This window comes from Mirounga angustirostris, unplaced genomic scaffold (assembly GCF_029215605.1).
Source record: "Mirounga angustirostris isolate CCGP_5_RB_7025 unplaced genomic scaffold, mMirAng1.0.hap1 SCAF_5, whole genome shotgun sequence".
Lineage (NCBI taxonomy): Eukaryota > Metazoa > Chordata > Mammalia > Carnivora > Phocidae > Mirounga > Mirounga angustirostris.
Genome location: NW_026991713.1, coordinates 44,512,380 through 44,536,065, shown reverse-complemented (window position 1 = coordinate 44,536,065; position 23,686 = coordinate 44,512,380). Strand labels below are relative to the sequence as shown.

Sequence of the window (23,686 nt, the reverse complement as noted above, 5' to 3'; positions counted from 1 at the left end):
ATATACTCGTATATCTTTTTTTAATGTTTTTTGAATGTGATTCATTATGAGAAGCTTGTGCTGCAAGACAGAAATAAATAATCCACGGAGTAAAGCTGTTCTGGACAAAATGTATATCAGTCTTAGAGCAGAAGACTTTAGTTGTACTTGTTATAGTAATATTTACATTATTTTCATCATTAGATTTATAATGTGAAAATGAGTTATTTGAATAGTCACTAAACAATTATTTCTTTAAAATAATGTCGATTATAAACCCAAGCTATTTACTCATTGTTGAGATTAAACAGTAAAATAAACTCAGTCCTTTTAGTATTTTGAATTGTTTCACATCCAAGTGCAGTTTTAATTTTAATAATCCAATGTTATTGGGCAAAAATTTAGAAATAATAGTGCTAGAGGAAGGTCCACCAAGATAGCAATGTATGGAGGTAATGAGTAAGATGTAGTTTTGACTCTACAGTAAGATATGAAGACTCTGAGTATTCAGTATGACATGAAGATTACTTTGACATAGAAGTTTAAAAAGGTCAGAAAGCCAGTAAGACAGTGTACTTAATGTAACATTGCATTGAAAGAGAAGCAGGAAAAAGAGAGAATTATGTTGAGAGCACCACAAGGAAAGGTTTGAGAACTAGAAGAGAGACCTCATACCACCAGCTACTTAAACACTCACAAGGGTCCAGACACTGTTCTAACTGTTGTACACATAGCAATTTGTTTAATTCTCACAACCTTATGAACTATGTAGATATGTATTATTATTATTCCCATTTTATAGGTAAGGGAACTGAGGCTCAGAGAGGTCAAGTATCATGCCTAAAGTCACACAGCTAGTAATTGATAGGACCAGAGCTTTGTCCAGATAGTCTGGCTACAGAGCCCAATGATGTTAGCTCTTTCATTATATGTATTCACATATGCGACCATTTCAAATCCCATCAGTCTTTCTATATTGCCTGGTTCTTTAATTATAATAATTAAATTAATTATTTTAATTAATTAAATTACTATTACTGCTGATATATATATATATTCATGTGAATTCTTTTGGATTTGAAATGATGGTGAGAAAGCATATAAGTAGTAAATGTACAAAAGTTGGAGGGCATATGAAAATTGAAAGGAGGGGATCTTTGACTCATCTGCATTAAATTATTTTTTAATGGAATATTTTATTTAATAATGGTGGATGAATTTTTTTTTCAAAAATTAAATTCCTTGTTGACTAAGACAGAACATTGCTTTCAATTCCAGTTTTGGAAGCCTTAAATATTTGAAGTAAATAATTTCATTATCATTTATACAAATTCACCAGGAAAATATGCAAATCTCATTGAATATATATTAAAATTTGTTTTACTGATAATGAGATAATTATCCTATTAGTATGCAAGTGAATAAATACAAAATCAGATTTATACAGGCAAATGCCCCGCACTTGGAGTTGAAGGTTATCATAGGTCACTGTTTCCTAGTAAATGTTTCATAGTTTGGCTACCAGTCTGTATCAACCTTCTTTCAGTTTCAGAAGCATAGCATGCTCTTCTTGGCTTCTTTAAAGATAGCAAGTAGGAAAAAAAGCAAATATTTATTAAAACATATGTTCCAGGTACTATACTGAGGCTTTTATGAATGGCCTTGTGCAATTTTCTCAGTAAACCCTTGGAATGGATGTGGTTACTCTAGAGGTTAAGGGGGGTTAAGTCATTTAGCTAAAGGTTGCACAGCTTTTAAGTGAGGGGCAGAGGTGAGATTCAACAGCAAACACTGACACAGCAGAGCCCATGACCTCAAGTCAGAGTGACTTTGCCCATTATGTGAAATTCCTTCCCACTCCCATTCCCTCTTACCTGTTGGGAATATTATTATTCACTAAAAAAAAAAAAAATTTCACTTTCACTCCTGTGCCTGAAATCTGTCTTCTCCAGTTAGAATAAGGTAACATCTCATGAATCTGTATTGTAGCAGTTGTCACTTTGTAGTTCAGTCCCTTTCTGAGCCCCTCATGGGTTTTGGGTAACATTGAAGATAGGGCTTTGTCTCATCTTTGTATTACTACTGCCTCACTTAATCTTAAGCACAAGACTGTGTCAGTTTTTATTTGTTGCATGAATTGGTAATTAATTATTAATTATTCAAACTATAAACTTTCATGCCTATTATTTTTTGTGCAATTAAGTAAACATATTCTTGGGTACTCTTTTTATAGTTGTTTTTTAAATACATAAAAACCACATGAATGCATTCTAATTGTACAAGATTAAAACAAAAGAGCAATACAATGTGAAAAATTTCTTTTACTCTCCTCCATACCTTCCCATCATATTTATCCTCCTCACAGATAAAATTATCAATATTTGGTGTGTATCAATCCAGCCATTTTTCCTCTACATTTCCATAGAGTTTGATTTTTTTCTTTTCATGCACAGAAATGCATTCTGTTCTCAGACTCATTTCTACAAATTAGTCTGGGGAGCTTTATTCCATTGTTTCTAATTTTTTACTATTATAATCAAGACTGCCATGAGATCCTTGAGTGGTCTTTTGTTGTGCATACAAGTATTTTTATAGGATAGATACCTGCAAGTGGAATTTTGGGTTCACAGGGTATAAATTTTTTGATAAATAATACAAATTGTATTCCAAAAGCTTTACCATTTTAGCCCTCCATCAACCATGTATGAGAGTGTTTAGTCCCCTCCATGATGATGAATTGTATGCATTTTTTAAGTTTTTGACAGTTTGAGAGTTTTGACAAGTTGCTACAGTGCTAGTTAATTTGCTCATCTTTTCCTACACATTTGCTATTTGTATTTTTTCTTCTGTGAATTATTACCTGATTAAAAAAAAGGATTAAAAACCTAACAGAAAAAGGGCAAGATATTTTTCCTACTATATTTTCCTATATATTTTGGATGTATTAGGATATTAATTATTTTTGTAGCATACATTTTTACAGTATTTTTCTCTTAACACTATGTCATTTTTTTTACTTTGTGATGTATTACATCATTCAGAGGTGTTTAATTTATATGTCTAGTCATCCCTTTTATAACTTCCTAGTTCTCTGATTCTGTCTCACTTAGAAGCACTTCTCTATCTGAAGATTTTGAAAATATTGCATTTTTTAAAACGTTATTTTGTTTTTACATCTATCTACTCAGCCCTTCCTCCTCTAATTTTTTTGTATAGAATGGAGTAGGGGGTCTAATTTTCTTTCACAATAATACATTTTTTTAAAAGATTTAATTATTTATCTTAGAGAGAGAGAGAGAGAGAGAGAGAGGAGGAGGGAAGGGTAAAGGGAGAGAGAGAATCTCAAGCAGACGCCCTCGCTGAGCACGGAGCCTGACACGGGGCTCAATTTCATGACCCTGAGATTATGACTTGAGCCGAAATCAAGCATCAGATTCTTAACTGACTGAGCCACCAGGAACCCCTCACATTAATACATTTTTAAACAATTATTTCCATCTTACTTAAAAGGAGTTCCTTATTCATACATTTGAAATGATATGTTTATCTTAATGTAAGTGGTCATATGTTAGGGAATTGATTTGACTCTGTTTAATTGGTTCTTTGTTCTTTTCTGAGTTCCTGTCATATTTTTCTAATTAGTTTATTTAGCTTTATACTATGTTGTAGTTGAAAAAGTTTTCTCTTGTTCTTGTTCAAAATCTTACGTCTTTTCTCTTCAATACATATTTTAGAATCAGTTTGACAAAGCCCATTTAAAATTCCTGCTGTAGTTATGAATCGATATGCATTGTATTTATAAATTAATTTTTAAAGAATTAACACCTTTTCAAATATAAGCTTTCAATATTAAGACATGCTACTTCTCCCCATTTATTCAGGTCCCTAAGTCAAGCTTTATGATTTTATGTACATGAATTCTGGTAACGTTATATTATTTCCTCATTTTTTATGGTATGTGCTTCTATATATAGGAAATGGCACTGCTTCTGCACATATGTATTATGATTTTCATTGCTTGTGTATAAGGAATCAATCGTTTGCAAATGTCATTGTGTTATGACTCGAACTTTGAAATTAGTGATGAAAATGCCTACATTTTTGTTGTTGATGGATCTTGATGTTTGGTTTTGGTTTTTGTTTTGATAAAGCATTATTAGATTGGGTGACATAAAATGAACAAGATACATTCCTTGTCTTCAATGAATTCACAGTCTAGCAGGGATGATACAAGTAGGTAATTATATTCAGTATATAAGGGCTATGAATAAAATATTATGAAAGCATTGGGAAATAAAGAATTAATGAAGCTTAGGAAGATTATGGAGGACATCATATGGGAAACAATATTAGAAGATTGAGTTTACTATGAAAATCTATTAAACGTTTAAAAGTAGGAGAATGAGAGTAGGAAGAGTGTAAGCTAGAGGATGGACATCTGCGGGAGAGCTGTTATGATAATCATGACTCGTGCTGCAACTTGAGTAAAGCAGGGATTGAGGAAGAGTGGAATTAGCAGCTAGAGAAGGTAGAACTCTTACTGAAGGCATTTGTTAACTTAAAATATGTGAGAGAAACTGAAAATCTAGATTTGCAACAGGAAGTATAATAACCACTGGATTTGAATATTTAAAACTATTAATATGCTCTGAGTAAAATTTTAAGCTATAAAAGGGTGTATCATTGGATCATGGACTTGTGTAGTATTTTGTTTGAATATTCAAGGGGCGCCTGGGTGGCTCAGTTGGTTAAGCATCTGCCTTCAGCTCAGGTCATGATCTCAGGGTCCTGGGATAGAGTCCTGCGTCCGGGCTCCCTGCTCTGCAGGAAGCCTGCTTCTCCCTCTCCTTCTGCCCCTCCCACTTGTACTCTCTCTTGCTCGCTCTGTTTCTCTCAAATAATATAAATAAGATTTTTTTTAAAGAAAATATTCAAAATACATGAAAATTATTTGGAAAATTTATTCATATTCAAAAAAATTCAGAGATAAGTTACCATCATCATCATCATCTTTGCTCTGGGCAGTTACTGCACTGATTTATGTATTTAGTGACCATTTTCCTGGAACATTCAGTTATGGAGAACACATGCCAATTTGTTGCATTATTAATATCCTAACTTTTTTTTGGCCTGCATTACATATTTTAAAAATTTCTGTTATAGGCTATTCAATTAAGGATCCAATCACTTAAAAAGCCTTAACAAGGGCACATTATTATAATTTAGTTTAAAAACTTTGTTAAGGAATAAAATAGCAGTTATTTCATTTAAAATATTAGTGTTATATTAACAACAAATATAAGGGCCTGTATCTGGAGATTATGAATGTCACAACTAGAAGTGCTCTAAGTATTGGTGAGCAGTCATAGGTAGTGCTTAATATGTGTCTGATGCATATGGGAGTAAAAAAAATTAATGCATACAGGGCGGCTGGGTGGCTCAGTTGGTTGGGCGACTACCTTCGGCTCAGGTCATGATCCTGGAGTCCCGGGATCGAGTCCCGCATCGGGCTTCCTGCTCAGCAGGGAGTCTGCTTCTCCCTCTGACCCTCCTCCCTCTCATGCTCTCTGTCTCTCATTCTCTCTGTCTCAAATAAATAAATAAAATCTTTAAAAAAAATTAATGCATACATTTTTATCTACTTGCTTCAGAGTTTATAAATCTAAGATACATTAGGAAAACTGGAAATTCAGTTTATGAACCAGTGAAAATATAATGGCTCATGAAGAAGCAAATTATGAGAACATCCAAAATCTACTCTTACATGTTGTTTCTATTTCTGAGCCCTGCTTTCGGGACTAGTAACAACATTGTTAAGATAACCTTAGCAGTGTTTACAAATTGAGTGGTAGTAATCTGATCCTTGTGGAACTTCTTCCATTATGGTTTTATTAGTAGTTCTTCTATGTGTGGTACACACACACACACACACACACACACACACACACAGAGGAATATTACTCAGCCATCAAAAAGAATGAAATCTTGCCATTTGCAATGATGTGGATGGAACTATAGGGTATTATGCTAAGTGAAATAGGCAGAAAAAGACAAATACCATATGATTTCACCTCTATGTGGAACTTAAGAAACAAAACAGATGAACATAGGGGAAGGGAAGGAAAAATAAAATAGGATAAAAGCAGAGAGGGAGGAAAACCATAGGAAACTCTTAACTCTAGGGAACAAACTGAGGATTGCTGGAGGGGAGGTGGGCAAAGGATGGGTAACTGGATAATGGGCATTAAGGAGGGCACTTGTAATGAGCACTGGGTGCTATATGCAACTGATGAATCACTAAATTCTACCCCTGAAACTAATAATACAATATATGTTAACTAACTTGAATTTAAATAAAATCTTAAAAAAAGTTCTTCTATGTCTTCTTGATTGCTCTCCTGTACCTTGTTTAAAGTTACTCTTGCAAAACATGTGTTGATCTTTCTTCAGTCAATGCAGAAAATAGCATGATGTGCCTGAAAAGCAATTCCATCCTGATCAGACTAGATGAAGAGCAGCTTTTCATACTTTGATGGCTAGTTGTTTAAAGGTAATGTGCTGGGCCTTTCATAGATGAAATTGAGAAGGAATGACTTAGACATACTTTGCGAGAAATAGGTAGTAGGCTGGACTTTTTGTCTTGATTTCCCACTGCGTTCCAGAGATAACAGGACTACTTCACTTCCGCTGAACACTGCTATGCAAAACCTGGTTAAGGATCCTGGGTCCTTCTGATACTGTCTTCTGCTTTATAAATTCTCATTTTATGAAGGATGTTTCGTTTTGGAATTCTTTATTCAATCCCTACCTTTTCCCTTTTCCCTTATTTAAAGTACTGTAGAAAAAAGCATCAACATTTTTCTTTCTTTCTTGTGGTTTATAATGGAATCGTGAGAGTTATTAATAATAATAGAATACTGATTAAAGTATATTTTATATTGTACTCACTGAGCAAGGAGAGAAGGATGATTCTCTAGTTGTTGTATTAGGCTCATTTGGGAGAAGTATCCATGTATGATTATATTCTTACTTATCTTGTGTTAAGCCACCAGAATGTGTGTGCAAGAGGATTATAATTAAATATTTATGCAATCCTGAAAGTGATAAAATTGTTTATTGCAAAATAAGATTTATTGTTGGTTCTATGCTTCCAGTCTTCTGCCATTGACCAAAAGCTATTAAAATTAGCTTGTAGTTATCCTCTCAGCCTTTCTAGCCAGTGCAGGTATTTCCACGCTACGAGGAGTGACTCAGAGTGAGTCCATTTAGGGGCTTCATGGCCATCCCTGCAAAATCACAACATTCTTCACCTCTCTGAGGCTGAGGATTCTAATTATCTATTTGTCATCATCAGCTAATGCTTCTCTTGAGATATACAAAAAATCACCTTAGAACCCTCTCATTTTACACCTTTCTGCATGCAATTATTTTAAAATTCATATCCCAAAGACCTCTAAATTAGTCTTAGTTTATGCAACACTTTGCCACCAATAAATGTTAAAAATACTTTGAGAGCATTTTCAGGACATTTTACTATAATGAGCTCAGTGTCTTCAGCTTTCTTCCTATGATAACCCAGTAAAAGCCTGAAGTATATTCTTGAATTTTCAAGCTAGACTGTTCCTGCAAGCATACACTGGTTTGCTCAAGGTTAAAGTAAGGTAACACATTCTGTAGCACTTTATTTTAGAAATCAGTTGAGGTTGGAGTCACAGATGTTATCCTTAGGATAAGGACTTGGGGGGAGCTACCATCTGAGGGACTTCTGAGAAGTACAATCCTCCTGAAGAATTAGGGGGAATGCCTATGGCTCTTGAGGAGGCAAACTTTCTTGGAAACTGAAGTACTGCCTTAAAGGCAAATTTGTAACCTTCCACTGCCAAATTTACGTTTCACCTCTGTAGGTAAAAATGTTTTAATGTTAGTGCCTAATGTCTGACAGTGTTGAGTAGAAGATGGGAAAGAGATATTTTGACATCATTCTGTAGGTTTGCTCCATTTTCATGGCAAGGAGCTTGCACTCTTGAGTTACAAAAGTATGGGTGATATTTGTAGGTTACATGGATTTGCCATTCTTTTTAAAGATTAAATAGTCTAAATTTCCAAATGCAAGTACAAAGTTGTTTGAATAAATATATATATATATATTTATGTTCTTTAGTATCTCACACGTTAAAAATAATTTTTATAATTCACACTGTAGTTATTACTGTCTGGTCATATTTAACACCAACTGTGATTCTTTTATTTCTCTAAGAGTTTTGAAACCTAAGCCTGAGATTTCATAAGAATTTGCTCTAGGCTCTCTGACCTTCCCAAGAATTCACAAATAATTTACTTAGGCAGAGGTCCCTTCAGAATATCCATTTATACCACGAATTTTCCTTGAATAGATATTTGTGAGGCGTACTTTTGAAATAAAGGCCTGAATATTCCTCTGATCTGAGGTAGTTTTATCTTAGTGTTTCTCCTTTCATGAATCTGAGTTATCCCTCCTGCAGCTTGCTGGAAAGCATTTGCATATTCAAGTGCAAATGAGCATGCTCTTTGAGCATGCTCTGAAAGGCCACCTGCATCAGAATCCCCTGAAATATTTTATTAAAAATTGCATATTCCGCAGACTGCCTGGAAATCTGCATTCTATGACTCACTGCATGTGATTCCAATACACACAACAATGTGAAAACCACTGCTTTTGAGTCCCAGAGGGCAGTTATGGCATCAGGTTAGGCAGGCATGTACTTGTTTGAGGCTGAGAGGTCTTAGACTAGGCATCCGTAACATCAGGAAGCATGGTTTTCTCTGGATCCTAACGTCAAGAGCTGACCATTCAACAGTCAGGATGTCAGGGAATCAGTTATAAGTACTCAAAAACATTTTTTTATTCTTACTATTAAATATGTTTCTGTTTCAGATATTCCACCTGACAGCTGTAAAGAAACCTCATAATTTGGGTGTCTCAGAAATCTTCCCAAGCATGGGAAAGTACTGGCAGGTTCTCACGTAATTAGGAGGTGTTTTTATGTTCAAATGAGTAGACTGGTACATATCAATCAAGTATATGCATATTGATCTGCAAGGTATACAGTATTTTTCCCTGGTCAAAGGCATGGCAGAATTTTCTTGCAAATTAATCTGGCCTCTACACCTGGAATAATCTGCAAATCTATTGATAATGAAGGTAGGCAAGAACAATTGAGCTATCTCAAACAAGTGTTAACTGAGGGATATCTTCAGGTTTTTGTTTTTGTTTAAGACTTTATTTATTTATTTATGTGTCAGAGAGAGAGAGAGAGAGAGCACAAGCAGAGGGAGCGACAGGCAGAGCAGGCAGAGGGAGAAGCAGGCTCCCCGCTGAACAGGGAGCCCTGATGCTGGACTCTATCCCAGGACCCTGGGATCATGACCGGGGCAGAAGGCAGACGCTTAACTGATGGAGCCACCCAGGCGTCCCAGCCTTCAGGTTTTGTGGTTACTCTGTGATGTTCTTCGAGGGAATCAGAAACCAAGAAAGATGAAGGAAAGAAAAGAAAAGTAAATAGGTTCCTTCAGCAAGGAGTATGTGATAAGAAAGAAGAAAATGAGAATTTTGAAGTAGGCTCAGTGTGTGGAAAAATTAAACGAATCCTGGCATTTGGCTTGTTAATGTAAAGGCCTAATTTTCACAACGAGCTATACATACTCTGGCTCCCAAAAAGCCTCCTTTCATTTTTATTGTGATAAATTATAAAGAAGTCTTTAAAATGAGGACTGTATGAATATAAGTATTAATACTGGTTTTCTGTTAGAGTAATTACTTACTGTTTAAGGTTATTTTATAATAGTTTCTCACCTTAGAACAGAGATCCAAAGGGACCTTTCTGATAGTCATCTTTCTTAATAAACATGCTCATCAACCAATGATAAAGTAAGAGCTGCTCCTCTGTTTCTCCCAGAACTCAGAAAGTCTGTTTTGGACTTCAACAGTTATTTATGTAAAGAGCATACCTTTACCTTGGTAAAGAAACTTGGATAAAGGTAATGCAAAATAGGCATTTTACAGTAGTTTCTACTTGCCATGAAAATATAGAAGATTCCATTTTTATATTTGAGGAGGCAATAATTTGGGGAAGAGGGGAAAGGAAAAGAAATTTAGTTCTAACATTTTGTGCAATGAAGGTGAGTGATTAATTCAAATTAACACACATTCTTGCTTATGAGGCAAATCTTAAAGCCTTTGGGAGATGATTCGAAATACATGATGTTCTCCCTTAAGTGCATGCAATTTGAACTAGTCTGTGTGGAATGCTTCAAATGCCCATATGTGGAATGGAGTACCAGTAAAGAGGCCTTCACTATTTTGGATGTAAGAAAACATCAGATTAGGAAAACCTGGCTTGTTACAACTGTGCCAAAGCCTTCTTTAATGTTATTTAAAGATATGAACACAGGCCAACTCAGAAGCTAAGAAGCAGTGCTGGGACCTACGGAGTCAGACCGCACTTGAATCTCAGATCATGCTCTTCCTTCCTAAACTAGGAATGGCCTGGAGTGCCTTTGTCTGGAGCCTCCAAAGGAAGGTAGGCAGAGGTTTCCGGTTGCTTAGCTGCTTTACCTAATTAGGATGAGGATTAAACAGAAGTTCAGTGTCAACTGTCCAGGTCACCAGGTGGTTATGCTAACTGAAAAAGGTGAAAATAGGGTTTGTAATAAGAAAGAAAATGTTAGTCTAGCAGTCTATATGTGACAAACTCAAGTAAGACTAATAGGCCCCGAAGAGAATAATGATTGGGCATCAGAGATTTTTATGTGGATGCTAACTTAAACACACGCTAAATTAGTGGAGGGTTCTTGGGAGTGCTATCAGAAATGCCAAAGTAGAAAGGACTGCAGGTGAAAAGTGGTTGGTTTTGCATTCCCCATGTGCAAATGTATTGGAAGTTAATTGCGTAAACTGGGGGCAGATCATGAATTTTATTCATGCCAGATTGAGGGAAATGTCACTTCTCCCTTTTCCACCAATAGTGAGACTAGAATTATTACAGAAATATAGTTACTGTGCAGAGCAATTAGGCCCCTTGCCTCCTAGCTTACTAGATTTTTTTCATTTCCATCTTTGTAGAGTTTCTTCGGTTTCCTATCCATTTTTTAAATGTCACTGCATTCTCTCGAATTTTGACATTGATAGACTATCAGTTATTTCTCAGAGTATGTACACAGAGCTGAGAAATCCATATGAAAATTTGTGTCTCAATAAATGCTAAAGTAACGCGTAGGGTATTTCAATAAATCATATATACAGTATGACCATTAATGAGTTTGTTTACCAATAGGTAAATGATAGATACATGAATCGAAAGGTGGATGGCAAACAACAAAGACAGACCCATGATACTTTATTTCATGCTATGATGGACTTACTATCTTTGGATTCAGAAAGATTATTTTGTCATGCTTATTTTCATATGAGAAAAGAAATACAGAACTTTGAAATTCAAGAATCATAGCTGATGTTTAGTTAAAAGAAATTCAAATTATTTTTCTTAGTGAAAGGAAGGTACTACTGAGATAAATATTTTACACACATGGATTACATACTAAATAATTATCACATGTAACAATAGAGGGTTGCAAGGGTTTGATGAAGAAATTTTCAAATATTCACTTTCTTCAAAGATATGCCGAATTAAAAGGAAGGTAGAAACATGTTCTTTATTTGTTAGTCTGTATTTCATCATAAAAATGCATAGAAACTAGTAGGAAAATATTTCAATAGTTACTTACCTGTTTGTGCTATTATCATTGATTATCTATTTTTCATTGCAGGTAAGTTAATCAGTTTATTAAGTGCATATACATGATATTAAAATGAACTGTGAGTTCTCCTTATCCTTAGCAGATAAGTGATGTGAGAGCATCTTTCACAAACAGGCAAAACGGAACTAATGAAAAGAATGAGAAGCACTTCAAAGTGCTTTTAGTGGGGTGACTTTATTTTAATTTTTGATGCTCATTAGTACGAATAATTCACAAATGGAAAATTCTGTAATACAAAGTTGGTCAGCACTCTCTTCCAGTTTTATAGTAACAGCTTTTTACATTTGAAAACACATGGAGTTTACAAATATATGTAGATAGAGATGGAGTGGTGATCCCAAATGGCTTATCCATAATGCAAGTTTCTTTATTCAACAAGTATTTAATAAACACTTACTATGTACCAGGCAGTGTTACAAGACACAAGAGTGAATAATAGTGAACAAAAGAGCCAAAGTCTACCCCCACCCCCAAAAAAGAGCGAAAGTTCCTGTTTCATAGAGCTTGCAATGTAGAATGATTGCAGTCAGATTATCATTCAAACAAATATATCTTAGATGGTGACATTTTTACAATAAATAAATAGTAGAGCAAAGAATGAGAGTGTTTGGAGAAGGGGCACAGAGAAGGAATTTATTTTAAATATGGCGGTGAGGGAAGCTCTCACTTTCCCGTTGACATTTGAGCAGTGAGTGACCTAAAAGAAGTAAATAAGGGAGCTATCTAGGAGTAGAGCATTCCAGACAGAGGAATAGCAAGTGCAAAGGCCCTGAGGTGGAAGGTACTTGGCATGTTCAAGAGAAAGAAAATAGATGGATGTGGCTCTAATGGAGTGATAAGGGGCAAAGCAGGATGAGATGAGTTTAGAGAGGTAACAGAGTACTGATCATGTAAGGCCTTTTATTATAATTGATTTAATTTGTACTTCTCTGATAGTCAGTGACATTGAGAATCTTTTCATGTGTTTATTTGCCATCTGTATATCTTTTGTGAAGTATCTATTCAAATCTTTTGTCCATTTTTAAAAATTTGGGTTGTCTTATTATGGACGTATAAGAATTCTTTAAATATTCTGAGACACCCCAGTATTCAGATATACGTTTTGCAAAATTTTCTCCAGGTTTGTGGTTTGCCTTTTTATTTTCTTGACTGGTCTCTCAAAATCAAAAAGTTTTTAATCTTGAAGAGCTCAATTTTATTAATTTTTTCTTTCATAGTATGTGCTTTTTATGCCTTATTTAAGATATCTCTGCTAAATCCCATAGTACAAATTTTTTCTTCTATGTTTTTGGCCAGAAGTCTGGTAATTTTAGCTCTTTTATGTAAGTCTGTGATCCATGTTTAGTTAATTTTTGTGATTGATGTAAGGTAGGGGTTATTAGGTTTAGCTGTTTTCATGCAGATATTTTAGCACCGTTTGGTATAAAGACTTCATTTTCCTCTGACTTTCCATGACAGTTTTGTCGAAAATCAGTTGACTGTGTAAGTTATACATCTATTTTTTGGACTCTGTAGTCTGTTCCATTGATTTATAAGTCTACTGCTATGCCAATACCACGCTATCTTATTACCGTAGCTTTACAATAAGTCTTTTAGGGTTTTGGTTGAGATTACTTTAAGAATATAAATCAATTTGGAGAGAATTGTCATCTTGATAGCCATGTCTGTGGCTTAGCTCCTCTTTTGTTCAGGTCTTTTAAAATTTTCCTTTGCTATGCTTTGTAGTTTTCAGTGTGCAGATCTTACACATCTCTTAATAAATTTATTCCTGCATATTTTATCTTTTAGTTATTATAAATAAAGTTGTTTCTTAAATTTTGCACTTGAGTTGTTAGTTGCATAATTATATACACACACACACATCATGGATTGATGAACCATGGCCCACGTGCCAGGCACTAGCTTTTGTGAATGAGGTTTCATTGGAACATAGCCAGGCCCATTTACTTACATATTGTCTATGGTTGCTTTTCCACTACAAAGGTAGAATTTTGCAACAGAGACTGTGTGGCCTGCAAGCCTGAAATATTTACCGTCTGGCCCTTTGAGAAAGAGAACACCAACCCCTCATATCTAGAAATATACTTGAGTTTTCTTATTCACCTTATGCCTGAAACCTTGCCAAATTTGCTTATTATTTCTTATAGTTTTCAAATAGTTTCTTTAGGGTTTTCTACAAACATTTAATGTCTTTTAGAAAAAACAATAGTATTACTTCTTCCTTTCCAATATTTATGCTTTTTATTTCCCTATCTTCATAAAACAATTTTGAAATGCTCTCTACTATACGATTGTATGGCTATGTATGTCATAATTAAACATATTTATATTATTGGAAATTGAGGATGTTTCAAACTTTCCCTTATGAATAATTCTTTTTTTTTTTTTAAAGATTTTATTTATTTATTTGACAGAGAAAGACACAGTGAGAGAGGGACAAGTAGGCGGAGTGGGAGAAGAAGCAGGCTTCCCGTGAAGCAGGGAGCCTGATGTGGGGCTCAATCCCAGGACCCTGGGATCATGACCTGAGCCGAAGGCAGACGCTTAACGACTGAGCCACCCAGGCGCCCCACTTATGAATAATTCTAAAGAAAATTTTTGTGCATGCAGTTTTTCATTATTGGTTGTTTACTAAGATACATTTTGGGAACTTTGATTATTGAGTCCATGATTGTAAACATGGTTAATAGCAGTGAAACCCATGGTCAAGTTGCCACTAAAGATGGGCGCATTTCTCTCAAGAAGAATAGAGTGTTTTCTAGCATGGCTAATCTTAAAATTGACGTTATTTATTTTATTTTTTATATTATTCTATTCTCTAGACCAAAATAAGCTTACGTAATACTTATTTTGTAAAAAGTAAATTGTTCCCTCTTCCCTAATTTTTAGTTTATGAAATTATAGTGGTTAAGATCATCAACTCTAGATTTAATATGAATGTTAGTCCTAGCTTCAACAAAAATGTAACCTTGAACAAGTTACTGACTTCTATCCTTAATTTCCCCAACTACAAAATGTGTATAAATGAGTACCTATATCAGAGCTTTATTTTGAATATTAAATGAGATTATGTAATAAACATTCTGTATAGTCTTGGGCCCAGTAAGTGCTTAATCAATATTTTCTGTTATTATATGACCTTCCATGACAGATCAGCATCTATCATGACATTCAGGAGACATAAGATATTGAACTGAGACTTTAGGGCTAGAAAAGTAGTTAATTCAGGATATGCCCAATTTCCCTTAGTTTCACCTCAGTTTAAAACGTATCATTCAGGATTGATTTTATTGGAAATGTATACCCATATACCCAAGTAAAAAATGTGTCCCCAAGTTTAATTCAAGTCCATTCTGATGAAGTTTTCAACTCTCAGTTTTCATTCCACTTTATCTTTCTCTATAACATACTCTTCCTTAGCCTTCTTTTGATAACTAATATCATTGTAATCTAGAATACTCCTTCCAATATACACCATGCAGTTTTAAGTATGAAGGTTGCACATTAACATTAAATTTAGTCACTTTGATAATTAAGTGTATAAAGGAGGTGCAAATAAATCTGGATAAATGTAGCTTCATGATGTTGAAAGCAAGTAGCCTCTTAAAAACAACATTCATGTACAAAACACACTTTTTTATAGTTGTTAGAAATGCATGTATTTCATTTGTTCATTAAGTAAATGTTTATGAAGAACCCACTATACTGGTGTATTATATTAAACATATGAACTATAAAATTTAATAGGATACCCTCAAATGCCTTAGAATTTAGAGAGAGACCATAATCCCACAATTATCTAATGTAAGATTTTTATCTAATGTAATACATTGGTCTAAAGTATTTAAAGTTTTTATAATATAAATGTTAGGTGTTTTAAGAGCACATCTAAACACTGTTTTAATGGAAGAAGTGACCACTTCTGGATGATATGCTCACAATCTCCTACTGCTTCATGGAAGAAGTAGCAATTGAGAACTTAGGGTGACCTTTGAAAAACATGTGAAAGAAGGAAACAAGTAACATCACACAAATAATCACGTGATACCTACATCCAGGATTATCTGGTAATAGAGATCAAGCATTTTTTAAAACAAATTATGATATATTCTTTTTTTTTAGACTTTATTTATTTTTAAAATTTTAATTCCAGTGTAGTTAACATACAGTACTATATTAGTCAGGTGTACAATATAGTGAGTTAACAATTCCATATATTACTCAGTGCTCATCAAATGTGCTCTTAATTCCCTTCACCTATTCACCCATCTTCCTACCTACCTTCCCTCTGGTATCCATGTCTTTGTTCTCTATATTTAGGAGTCTGTTTTTTGGTTTCTCTTGTACTTTTTTTTTTTCTTTGTTTCTTAAATTCCATGTAGCAGTGAAATCATATAGTGTTTTTCTCTCTCTGATTAACATTATACTCTCTAAATCTATCCATGTTGCAAATGACAAGATTTCATTCTTGTTTTATGGTTGATATAGATAGATGATAGATAGATATAGATATAGATATAGATATAGATGATATAGATAGAGATACCAGTTCTTCTTTATCCATTCATCTATCGATGGACACTTGGGCTGCTTGCTTCGATACTTTGGCATCTGTAAATAATGCTGCAATTAACATAGGGGTGAATATATCCCTAGTGTTTTTATATTCTTAGGGTAGATACCCAGTATGGTAGGGTAGTTCTATTTTTAACTTTTTGAGGAACCTCCATACTGTTCCACAGTGGCTGCACCAGTTTGCCTTCCCACCAACAGTGCATAAGGGTTCCTTTTTCTCCATCCTCGCCAACACTTGTTTCTTGAGTTTTTTATTTTAGCCATTCTGACAGGAGTGAGGTGATATCTCATTGTGGTTTTGATTTGCATTCCCCTGATGATGAACAATGTTGAGCATCTTTCGTATGTCTCTTGTCCATCTGGATATTTAAAGAAATACCGGTTCATGTCTTAGGCCCATTTTAATTGAATTATTTGTAGGTTATTTGGTGGTGTTTTATCAGTTCTTTATATTTGCATACTAACCCTTTATCAGATACGTCATTTGCAAACATCCTCTCCAATTTGGTACATTATGTTTCAGTTTTGTTGGTTTCCTTCACTGTGCAGAAGCTTTTTATTTTCATATAGTTTCAATAGTTTATTTTTGTTTTTGTTTCCTTTGCCTCAGTAGACATATCTGGAAAGATATTTCAGCCAGTGTCAGAGAAGTTACTGCCTGTACTCTTTTAGGATTTTTATGGCTTCAGTTCTCACACTTAGGCCTTTAATCCATCTTGAGTTTATTTCTGTGCATGGTGTAGGAAAGTAGTCCAGTTTCATTCTTTTGCATGTTGTTGTCCAGTTTTCCCAACACCTTTTGTTGAAGAGACTGTCATTTTCCCATTGCATATCCTTACCTCCTTCATCAAGGATTAATTGACCATATACTTGTAGGTTTGTTTCTGGGCTTTCTACTCTGTTCCAGTGATCTATGTGTCTATTTTTGTACCAGTACAATACTGTCTTGATTATCAAAATTTTTTAATATAACTTGAAATCTGGAATTGTGATACATCTGGTTTTGCTTTTCTTTTTCAAGGTTGCTTTGGCTACTCAGGGTCTTTTGTAGTTCCATACAAATTTTAGGATTGTTCTAGTTTTGTGAAAAATTCTGTTGGTAGTTTGATAGGGATTGTATTAAATGTGTAGATTACTTTGGTAGTATAGATATTTTGACAATATTCTTCCAATTCATGAGCATGGAATGTTTTTTCATTTCTTTGTGTCATTTTCGATTTCTTTCATTAATTTTTATACTTTTCAGAGTACAGGTCTTTCACCTCTTTGGTTAAGTTCATTCCTGGGTATTTTATTTTATTTTATTTTATTTTTTGGTGCAATTGTAAATGAGATTGTTTTCTTGATTTCTCTTTCTGCTGCTTCATTATTAGTGTATAGAAATGCAACAGATTTCTGTACATTGATTTTGTATCCTGCAACCTTACTGAATTCGTTTATCACTTCTAGTAGTTTTTTGGTGGAATAGTATCATGTCATTTGCAAAAAATGAAAGTTTTACATCTGTCTTACCTATTTGGGTGCCTTTTACTTCTTTTTGTTGTCTGATTGTTGTGGCTAGGACCTTCAGGACTATGTTGAGTAAAAGTGGTGAGAGTGGACATCCTTGTCTTCTTGTTCTTGACCTTAGGGGAAAAGTTCTGTTTTTCCCCATTGAGTATGAGGTTAACTGTAGGTTTCTCATATAAGACCTTTATCATGTTGAAGTATATTCCCTCTAAACCTACTTTGTTGAGGGTTTTTATCATGAATGGATATTGTATTTGTCAAATGCTTTTTCTTCATCTATTGAAATGATCATATGGTTTTTATCCTTTCTCTTATTGATGTGATGTATCACATTGATTGATTTGTAAATATCAAACCACCCTTGCATCCTGGGAATAAATCCCACTTGATCATGGTGAATGATGTGTGTGTTGTGTGTGTGGTGTTTGTGTGTGTGTGTCTGTGTGGTTTGTTTGTTTGTTTTGTGAATGATGTTATTAATATATTGTTGGATTTGGTTTGCTAATACTTTGTTGAGGATTTTTGCCTCAGTGTTCATCAGAGATAATGGCCTGAGTCCTCTTTTTCTGGTTTTGGTATCAGGGTAATGCTGGCCTCGTAGAATTAATTTGGAAGTTTTCCTTTCTCTTCTATTTTTGGAAAAGTTTGAGAAGAATAGATATTAACTCTTCTTTAAATGTTTGACAGAATTCCCTTGTGAAACTGTCTGGTCCTGCACTTTTGTTTGTTGGGAATTTTTTAATTACTAATTCAATTTCATTGCTGGTAATCAGTCTGTTCAAATTTTTTATTTCTTCCTGCTTCAGTTTTAGTAGGTGATATGTTTCTGGGGTTTTATCTATGTCTTTTAGGTTGTCCAATTTGTTGACTTGTAGTTTTCCATAATAATCTCTTAGCATCCTTTGTATTTCTTGTTACCTTTCCTCTTTCATTTGTGATTTTGTTTATTTGAGTCTTCTTCCTCTCTCTCTCTCTTTCTTTCTTTCTTTCTTTCTTTTCTTTCTTTCTTTCTTTCTTTCTTTCTTTCTTTCTTTCTTTCTTTCTTTCTTCCTTTCTTCCTTTCTTCCTTTCTTCCTTTCTTCCTTCCTTCTTTCCTGCCTTCCTTCCTTTTTTTTTTTTTTTGGATGAGTCTAGCTAAACATTTATCAATTTTGTTCATCTTTTCAAAGAAACAGCTCCTGGTTTCATTGATCTATTTTTTTTCATTTATATATCATTTATTTCTTCTCTAATCTTTATTATTTCCTTCCTTCTGCTGGAGTTGGGTTTCATTTGTTCTTCTTTTTCTAGCTCCTTTAGGTATAAGATTAAGTTGTTTATTTGAGGTGTTTCGTGCTTCTTGATGTAAGCCTGTATTGCTATAAACTTCCCTCTTAGAATTGCTTTGGTTATATCCCAAAGGTTTTCAGAATGTCGTGTTTTGTTTTCTTTTGTTTCCATGTGCTTTTTTATTTCTTCTCTTATTTCCTGGCTGACCCATTCATTGTTTAGTAGCATGTTATTTAACCCCCATGTATTTGTGCTCTTTCCAGATTTTTTCTTGTGGTTGATTTCTAGTTTCATAGCACTGTGGTTAGACAAGATGCATGATATGACTTTGATCTTTTTAAATTTGTTGAGGCTTATTTTGTGGCCTAATATGTGATCTGTTCTGGAAAATGTTCTGTGTGCTCTTGAAAGGAATGTGTATTCTGCTGTTTTAGGATGGAATGTTCTGAATATATCTGTTAAATCCATCTGTCCTGTGTGTCATTCAAAGCCACTATTTCCTCACTGATTTTCTGTTTGGATGATCTGACCATTGATATGAGTGGAGGATTAAATCCCCTGCTATTATTGTAGTACTACTGATTAGTTTCTTTATGTTTGCCATTGACTTTTTTATGTATTTGGGTGTTCCCATGCTGGGTGCATAAATATTTAGAATTGTTGTCTTATTGTCGGATTGTCCCCTTTATGATTATATTGTGTCCTTTTTTGTCTCTTGTTACGATTTTAAAGTGTATTTTCTCTGACATAAGTATTGGTATCCCAGCTTTCTTTTCACTTCAGTTTGCAGGATAAATGTTTCTCCATCCGCTCACTTTCAAACTGCATGTGTCTTTAGGGCTGAAATGAGTTTCTTGTAGGCAACATATAGATGGGTCTTGTGTTTTTTATCCATTCTGTCACCCTATGTCTTAATTGGAGCATTTAGTCCATTTACATTTATTTTGCTACTTATTTTATGGTTGTTTTTATAGTTCTTTTCTGATCCTTTCCTCTCTTGCTCTCTTCTCTCACAGTTTGCTGGTTTTCTTTAGTGATATACTTGGATTCCTCTCTCTTTATTTTTTGAAAATCTATTACTGATTTTTTATTTGTGCACCATGAGGTTTGTGTATAGCATCTTCTACATATAGCAGTCTATATGAAGTTGATGGTTGCTTATGTTTGAACCCATTTTTTACTCCTCCTCCCCACATTTTAGGTATATGGTGTCATACTTCACATCCTTTTATTTTGTGAGTCTCTTGATTGATTTTTACAGATATATCTATTTTTTATTGCTTTTGTGCTTCCTAATTTTCTTATTCTTACTTATGGTCTTTCCTTTCTACTCAGAGTCCCCCTTTAACATTTCTTGTAACTTTGGTTTAGTGGTCATGAACTCCTTTAGCTTTTGTTTGTCTGGCAAACTCTTTATCTCTCTTCTATTCTGAATGATAGCATTGCTAGTTAGAATATTCTTGGCTGCAGATTGTTTCCTTTCCATTGAATATATCATGCCACTTTCTATGGTCTTCAAAGTTTCCTCTAAAAAATCCACTGAAAGCCTTAAAGGGTTTCCCTTGTATGTAGCTGTCTTCTTTTCTCCTGCTACTTTTAAAATTCTGTTTATCACTACTTTTTGCCATTGTAATTACTAGGTATCTTGGTGTGGGACTCCTTGGGTTGATTTTGTTGGGGGGATTTGTGTGCCTCCTGGATCTAGATATCTATTTTCTTTCCCAGATTAGGGGAGTTTTAAGCTATTATTTCTTCAAAATAATTTTCTGATCCCTTTTCTCTCTCTTTCTCTCCTGAGATCTGTATAATGTGAATGTTATTATGTTTTATGGAGTTGCTGAGTTCTCTAAGTCTATTTTCATTTCGCATAATTCTTTTTTTTATCTCACTTCTCAGCTTGATTACTTTCCATTACTCTGTCCTCCAGGTCACTAAATCTTTTTTCCATACCTTTGCTTCTTCTAACCTATTGATTTCATCTAGTGTATTTTTACTTTCATTTATTGTGTTCTTCATCTCAGATTGGTTCTTTTTTTTATCTCTTTGTTTAGGGTCTCACTGATGCCCTCCACTCTTTTCTCAAGTCCAGTGAGTATCTTTATGATCATTACTTTAAATTCTCTATCAGGCGTATTACTTATATCCATTTCACTTAGGTTTATTGCTGTGGTTTTGTCCTGTTCTTTCATTTGGGACATATTCCTCTTTCTCCTCATTTTGTCTTGTTCTCTCTATTACTGTGTGTTAGGAAGGTCAGATATGTCTCCAGCTCTTGAAAGTAATGGCCGTATGAAGAAGAGGTCCTGTAGTTCCCTGTAGTTCAGTGTCCTGTTCACCAGAACCTGGCACTTCAAGGATATCTCCTATGTGTGTTGCATGAACCCTGCTCTCCTGTCTTGGTTGCTTTTTCCTTCAGTCCAATCATCTTCAGTGGTTCACTTTGCCTGTTGTGGGCAGTGTTTGGTCTCTGTAGTGTTAGTAGACTGATTTTAACAAGGTGCATTTTGGTCTTTTGTGGGAGGGGGCCACTGCTCCTGCTGCCACCAAAACCAAGGCCTCACAAAGTGTGTGGGTCAGGAGGTGAGGTGTTGGCAAGGTTTGAGCCGGTCTTCTGGGGGTGGGGGCCTGCAGGGCTAGAATTGAGGCAAGTGTGCTGGAAAGAGTGGATCCACCAAAGAGCAGGGGACAGGGCTTGGTGTAAGCAAGTTTTGGTAGTGAATGTCCATGCCCTGATCATTCCTGCAGGTGGCCCTGTGTTTATGCTGGGGAGCTGGGGAGGGAAATGGCATTTGCCTGCTCCTTTGTTCCTGGAGAAGCCCCTCAGGGAATCCTGCCCTTCTTGGACAAGCTCTGAGATTAGTAAATAACTCTCCCTCCTGTGTGCCTCAGCTATTTTTTAAACTGCTGGTTCTGTGGTTATCTCCACAGGCTCCTTATCCTGCTATATCTTTAAGGGTGGGGACTCAGATTGCTTTTGCCCTCTGGCTCTCCCAGAATGGAACCAGCTGATTTTTAAAAGTCCAGTCTTTAGGTCCTGGTGGTTGTAAGAACTCATGAAATTTAGCCCCTCTAGTTTTCAAAGACAAATATTATGGGGATTCTTCTTCCCCATGCTGGCTCCCTGGTGTGATAGTCTGTTTCTCCTGTCCATGCCAATGGCTCCCTCACCTCTGAATGGCCCAAGACCTGTTCAGCACCCTATCACATCTCTGTCCTTCCTACCCTCTTAGATGTAGCTTCTTTTCTCCCTTTAGTTGTAGAGCTTGTTCTGCCAGTTTTGGGGTCATTTTCTGGGTTGTTTACACTGATAAGAGTGTTATCTAGTTGTATCCATGAGATGAGGTGAGCTTAGGGTCCTCCTACGCCACCATCTTCCTTGACCTCTTTCCAACTCAAGTTTTTTAGCAGTCATTAGTATTTCACGATAATCTTCAAAGGGATCTCAAAATAAAGTGACTGCAACAAACACATGTAGAAGAGGAAGGTGGACATGAAGAGATAAGAATGAGAAATTTAAAATGATAGCATCTTTTTCAAATTTAGGTTTTAAGAAAGGAATTCCTTGCCATTATGAAAATCTGCTCCCAGTTTTGGATTAAGAAGCATGCTCAGATTTCAAGTCTCTGGATACATAGAGGATGTCCAAATTTCAGCTTTACCTAGTTAGAGTGATCTGCTACAATAGAAAGGCCATTTAAAAATATTTCCTTGGCTAACCAGTTTCATTTTTTATGTGATTCAGTTTTAAGCCATATTTATCTGAATATACTTTGCTATATATGGGAATTTAATGAAGATCTGGAAATACAGATTCCTCTCCCCATTAAGCCTCATTGAACTGGAGATCTTTTGGAATTTCTTATTGTTGGATTCATGCTTAGAGTATTATAGTGCATGCATTTCCTTTTTAACTGTTAATAATTCTTGTGGTCCTTTCTATATTGTATTTATGAGTCAACAGCAACTTGTGCTTTGATTAGGAAAAGTAAGAGAGGGTTTTGTGTGTGAGTGTATTCTAAAGTATGTATTATATAAGACTTTTTAATATATATTCTAAAATAGAAATTATATGTTTGGCTTCTTTAAAGCTGCTAGTGTGCTATTTCTCCTAATCTGCATGCCATAATTGAGGAGGTATAAGGAGGAAAAAACTGTTATAATCTCTTATTTTTTTTGAAATATAGTATTCTCATAAAAGCCATTTACTGCAGAAAATTATTAAGTAATACTTATTTAATTGCCCAAACAAATTTAAGTATACTTAACCAACTCTGTCCTCCACAAATGGATTGTGTAGTGTACCTAGCATGTGGTGAAAAAAAATCCACTGGTTTACACTTAGTAATTACCAAAACTTAATATCAATGATCATATTTTTATATTTAGTTAGAATCAACATTGTCTTTATCTACTTTTAATTTCCAAATGTCCCCTCTAAAGTCCTACACTGTTTTTCCATATTAGAAAATCCTAAAGAAAATGTTTCCTTCACTTGATAAAGTACAAGGAGTAAATAAGGTTGCCATCTATTTTTTCTTTTTAATACATGAAATGCTAA

General features: G+C 34.8%; 1 protein-coding gene across 1 annotated transcript in view; it reads left to right on the top strand.

Moving 5' to 3' along the window:
• TRHDE (thyrotropin releasing hormone degrading enzyme) overlaps nucleotides 1–23,686 on the top strand; it is a 364,327-nt gene that overhangs the window by 288,814 nt on the left and 51,827 nt on the right. The gene's annotated exons all lie outside the window — the stretch shown is intronic.